The 6,079-nt window shown below is 43.7% G+C and overlaps 1 pseudogene; it reads right to left on the reverse strand.

Annotated features, from left to right (window-relative positions):
* Positions 1-4,395, reverse strand: part of LOC102757328 — a 14,468-nt pseudogene extending 10,073 nt beyond the window's left edge.
* Positions 4,396-6,079: the final 1,684 nt, after the last annotated feature.

Below are 6,079 nucleotides of genomic sequence, written 5' to 3' on the forward strand. Positions count from 1 at the left end.
GACATGCCCTGGTTGAGGGTTTGATCCCCAGTAGGGGGCGTACAGGAGGCAGCCAATCAATGATTTATCATTCATGTTTCTATTTCTCTCTCCCTTTCACTTCCTCTCTGAAATCAATAAAAATATATTTTTAAAAAAGACTGCCTTTCAGGCTCATGAAATATAACAGTACAGCATTTGGTGGTGGTGGTGGGGCAACAAAAAGGAAGGAATGAAAAAGAGGCTTATTCTTTTGAATGAAATACTGCAGAAACAGTTTTAAGACAAATTATAAAAAGGCAACTGAGACATATGTGTCAAGGATATATTGACAGAAGTCAGAGTGTGTATTGAGAATAAAATAATTACCCAGAGATCTACAATGCATTCTGGTCAAATCTCTTGGTAAATACGCTAATGACAGATACTTAACAAATGCACTGATGGTGTTTATTAACAGAATATGCCTGGTTTGACTAGGATTACTTATAACAAACAAACCTGTAGTTCATAGAAGGGGAGGGGTGTATAGCTCCCTGGAATATGTCACACAAACTATCCTATATAATAAAACCCTAATATGCAAATTGACCGAATGGTGGAATGACCGGTCACTATGATGCGCACTGACCACCAGGGGGCAGACACTCAACACAGGAGCTGCTCCCTGGTGGACAGTGTGCTCCCACAGAGGGAGTGCCGCTCAGCCAGAAGCCAGGCTCATGGCTGTTGAGTGCAGCAGTGGTAAGGAGCAAGGGGGTCCTGGACTGCGAGAGTGCAAGCCAGGCTGAGAGACCCTCCTCCACTAGTGCACAAAATTTCGTGCACCAGGCCTATAGTATATATATATGTAAGTGAAGTCCTAGCCAATTTGGCTCAGGGGTTAGAGCATCAGCCCTCAGACTGAAGGGTCATGGGTCCGATTCTGGTCAAGGTCATGTACCTCAGTTGCAGGCTTGATTCCTAAACCTAGTTGGGCTGCATGCTGAAGGCAACCAATCAATGTGTCTCTCTCACATGGATGTCTCTTTCTCTCTGACTCTCCCCCTCCCTTCCACTCTCTCTAAAAAATCAATGGAGCCCTAGCTGATTTGGCTCAGTAGATAGAGCGTCGGCCTGAGGACTGAAGGGTCCCAGGTTTGATTCTGGTCAAGGACACATACCTCATTTGCAGGCTCAATCCCTGACCTGGTTGGAATGAGTGAGGGAAGCAACCAATCAATGTCTCTCTCTCACATGTATGTTTTTCTCTGTGTGTCTCTCCCCCTCCCTTCCACTCTCTCTAAAAATCAATGGAAAAATATCCTTGGGTAAATATTAACAACAAAAATCAATGGGGAAAAAAATATCCTCAGGTGAGGATTAAAAAAAAATAAGTGAAAAAGATACATTAAAACTAGCAGTGTGTTACACTAGTTCAAAACAGAACTCATAAGGCAGAAGAAAATGGATTCAAATTAAATAAAATGGTCTGTTTTTAGGAACAGCGTTCAGACAGACCCACCACAAAGAAATGCCGACAGTAACTATGTGGTCCCCTCTGGTTACTCAGTTACTCAGTGATGTGTCAAAGGAGGGGCTGGTTAGCACCTTAAGCTTTCTCCACCAGCAAGTCCAGGCCTCGGGAGCCATGAAACCTTCAGGAGATTTCTGGTCATCTCGAGCAACATTGCACATTCACGTTCCTGAAATAAATTCAGTCTTCATGGTGTTCAGAGTCATGTTAGTCCATACACTTCTGTTTTTTGTTGTAAGCTGCAACTCAAAAGGGAACTATTTTGCCCTAGCCAGTTTGGCTCAGTGGATAGAGTGTTGGCCTGCGGACTGAAGAGTTCAAATCTGGTCAGAGCACATGCCCGGGTTGTGAGCTCAATCCCCAGTAGGGGGCATGCAGGAGGCAGCCAATCAATGATTCTCTCTCATCATTGATGTTTCTATCTCTCTCTCCCTCTCCCTTCCTCTCTGAAATCAATAAAAATATACTTTAAAAAAAGGGGGAGGGGGGACTATTTCCAAAGTAATTAGGCCAGGGGACATTGTCAACACTAAGGTGCTGTGAGTTGGCTAGTGCAGGTCCTTCCCCATTTCTGGATGAAGCATGCCAGCGGGGTTCCCTCCAGCAGTGTAGAAATTGGCTCCTGCCACCACCCACGCTCTGCAGTGCCACTGGACCTCAGTGGTTCCAGCAGGCATCATGGGAGATGGGAAGATGGCCACCTCCATTGTTTCGGGATTGAGGACGCCTTCCCCCAGCACTGCAGCATGCTGCTTCATTTGCCACATCAAAGGAACATTGTCATCCTTCATCCATCAACCAAGAGGGTGGTGGCAGCCCCTCTCTAGAAGTTGTTTATGGGTGTCCTGCATTAATAAAGTATGTCCATTGTGCACTGGATTACATAATTAAAATGCAAAGACAGCATCAGTGTTCATATCTTTACACTTCTGCTTTAGCTCAGTAGGAATAAAACAATATTGATCAAGACCATCATTCCACAAAATATACAGGTCTTATAACATAGAAACCCACACCTGAAACCTATATGCTCATGTTGACCAATGTCACCCCAATAAATTTAATAAATTACAAAAAAAGACCATCACTCCAATAAATTCAGTCCAAGACTTGAAGATCTCCTCCAATCAGCCAATCTTCTTGTCCCATAACCATCTCGATGTAGGGGTGGTTCTTGCAAGTCGCTCATCACTGTCAGGCTCCTCCTCCCTGTGCTCAAAAAATTCTGGATTGTGGAGAATAGCCACACAGCAGCCCTCATATATCAGAGCAAATGCCATACAGCCACACACCCTATTCATCTTCATAAGTAGCTGACAGAATTATAGGCACTGACAAGTTAATGATACCTCCATCAAGAAGACAATCAAGCCAAAACCGGTTTGGCTCAGTGATAGAGTGTCGGCCTGCGGACTGAAAGGTCCCAGGTTCGATTCCGGTCAAGGGCATGTACCTGGGTTGTGGGCACATCCCCGGTGGGGGATGTGCAGGAGGCGACTCATTGATGGTTCTCTCTCATCGATGTTTCTGACTCTCTATCTCTCTCCCTTCCTCTCTGTAAAAAATCAATAAAATATATTTAAAAAAAAAAAAAAAAAAAGAAGACAATCAAAATGAAGACACTGCAAGTACTCCTGCTCTCTCATACAGCCAATTCAGTGGGGTGGCCCAACCTTCTGCCAAAACCTGCACCCATTGCACATCCATGTTGTTAATTCTCCGTGCTGGTAATGTTTCTGCATCTGTTTTTTCCAAGTGAACTTTATTTCCTGGCATATACATTTATTTAACTTCTTAAGAGGCATCTACAGGTACGATATCCTGTTCCTGCAGAAGGCCCACACCTTGCTAGACACAGTCATTTACGTCACAGGAGTCTGTTTTCAGCACCAATTCAGGGGCCTCTTGTTTTTCATATTCAGAATCAATCCCAGCGAAACCGTTAATTTCTCCAGCCCGTGCTTTTTTATAGAGTCCTTTGACATCCCTCTGTTCACAACCATTCAGATACTTCAGAGAAAGGTAAACGTGCACGCTCGTGAATCTGCCTTGCATTGTTGCCATCCTGAGAATAAGGCAATATGAAACTCGTGATGCGTACTAAGCCTGCATCTTCAGTTTAGCAACTTCTGCAATGCGCCGAACATTTTCTCTGTCTTCAGGACTGCAGCCAAGATTTTTACTGAGACCTTGACAATTGCTGTCACAAAGCGTAGGATGGAATACCAGGGCAAACCAAATACTCCTCCAAAGCCATAATCACTGTGGTCTTCCCTGTTCCAGGTAAGCTTGTGAGCCAAACTGGGCAACCATGTAAGCCACCTCTGGTCCCCATCACCCGACCTCTCTTGTTCCTGCGGACATCATGAGCTTGATAGGTGACATTGGTTGCTCTCTGCATCCCCCAGTTCTGCACATTGTTGCTCAGCTTGGCTCTCTTGCACAGGCTCCCAGGTACCTCCAGGGCTGCAGAGCATGCATGGGTGCCAGGGTTCTCCATCTGTGTATTCTTTATCTTTGAAATTCAAAATGTCATCCAGGTATTGGACAATTTTTGTTAGCTTTGCTTTCACCAAAACAGGACCTTTTTACCTGATGATCAACATTTTTCTTCAACTCAAAAACCTTTATCTCTTCTCTAAATAATGCTTTTCTTCTATTTGTTTTATAATTTTCTTTTAGACATACCATAATTCGCATATTGGATGCCCATCCTCCGCAGTTTGGAGGCTACAAGAACAAAATAGTTCAGAAATCCAGGTTTGTCTGAAGGCAACTGTATGTGGAGATTGTGAGGTGGGAAAGAACTTTGAGTACTCAAGAAACAAGAAAAAAAGACTCTTTTGATGGGCGTATAGAGGGGTGAATGATGACATCAGGTGGGGGCCTTATAGGCCACAGTAAATTAGTTTGTTTGTTTTTTTAAATATATTTTATTGATTTTTTTACAGAGAGGAAGGGAGAGGGACAGAGAGCTAGAAACATCGATGAGAGAGAAACATCGATCAGCTGCCTCCTGCACACCCCCCACCGGGGACGTGCTCGCAACCAAGGCACATGCCCCCGACTGGAATCGAACCCTGGACCCTCCAGTCCACAGGCCGACGCTTCATCCACTGAGCCAAACCAGCCAGGGCAAAAATTAGTTTTTAAATATGAAGAAAAGCCATTGTTTTTAATGAAGGCAGAGACAGGACATGACTTACATTTCAATGTCAAGGTCACTTTTCAAGCCCAATGTGTGAATGCAAAGAAAGAATGAAAATGGAGAGACCTGCTTGGAGGCTATAACAGTTGGCTGATAAGAGATAACTATGGCCTAGCCCAGTGGTCGGCAAACTGCAGCTCGGCAAACCGCGGCTCTTTGGCTCCTTCAGTGTGGCTCTTCCACAAAATACCAGCTCTTCCACAAAATACCGACTTCTGCGCATAGGCCACAAAGTTTCAATCGCACTGTATTCAATCGCACGCCCGCACATGGTATTTTGTGAAAGAGCCACACTGAAGGGGCCGAAGAGCCGCGGTTTTCCGACCACAGGCCTAGACTAAGATGATAGTGCAGAGGTCAGAAGATGGGAAATTCAAGTTAATTGTGGGTAACAGAATCAACAGGACTTGCTAGTCACCTGGATATAGGAATGAAGAAAAGAGAGGAATCAAGAATGACTTAAGATTTTTCAGCTTAAATAACTGGTAGGCTTCTGATATAGCAAAGAATGTGCTGAGGGAACTTTAGGGAGGGAAAGTTATAGCCTAGGGAACAAGCAAAACTTTTTTAACAGAGACCTAAAAATACAGTGGTGAGCAAAAAGTAGGTTTACAGCCCTCGCTGGTGGCCTAAGTGGTTAGAGCATCCACCCACACACCACAGGGTTGTGGGTTTGATTCCCAGTCAAGGGCACATACCTGGGTTGCAGGTTTGATCCCTGGCCCCGGTCAAGGGCATGTGTGGGAGGCAACCAATCAATGTGTGTCACATCGATGTTTTCCTCTCTCTCTTTCTACCCCCCTCCCTCTTCCCCTTTCACTCTCTCTAAAAATCAATGGAAAAATATCCTTGGGTGCAGATTAACAAAATCGATGTTTCTGGCTCTCTATCTCTCTCCCTTCCTCTCTGTAAAAAATCAATAAAATATATTTTAAAAAATAAAATAAAAAATAAAGAAAGAAAATAAAAAAGAAAAACAAAAAAGTAGTTTACAGTTGCGAGTATGTGAACATTTATTCTTATGTTATTTATTTATTATTGCATTATTTTTAATATTGTTATTATCATTAATATTGTTAGTAACCTACTTTTGCCCACCCCTGTGTAGTGGTTTATGTAAAATAGAAGTGTATTTTCTTTCACATAACAAGCAAGAGGTGAGTAGTCCAAGTCTGGCAGGCAGATACGCCTTAACATCTGGCTTCTGTCTCTAGGTCCAGGGTAGCTGCTCTAATTGTCACCATTTCCAAACAGTGAGAAAGAAAAAGAGAAAACAGAGGGCAAACAATTTCATTTTGAAAAAAATGTGACTTGGAAGTTGCTTACACCACCCAAGGGGAGAAGAGGGTCTGAGAACAAGTACCCAGGGGCTGTGG

Source organism: Myotis davidii, unplaced genomic scaffold (assembly GCF_000327345.1).
Source record: "Myotis davidii unplaced genomic scaffold, ASM32734v1 scaffold77, whole genome shotgun sequence".
Lineage (NCBI taxonomy): Eukaryota > Metazoa > Chordata > Mammalia > Chiroptera > Vespertilionidae > Myotis > Myotis davidii.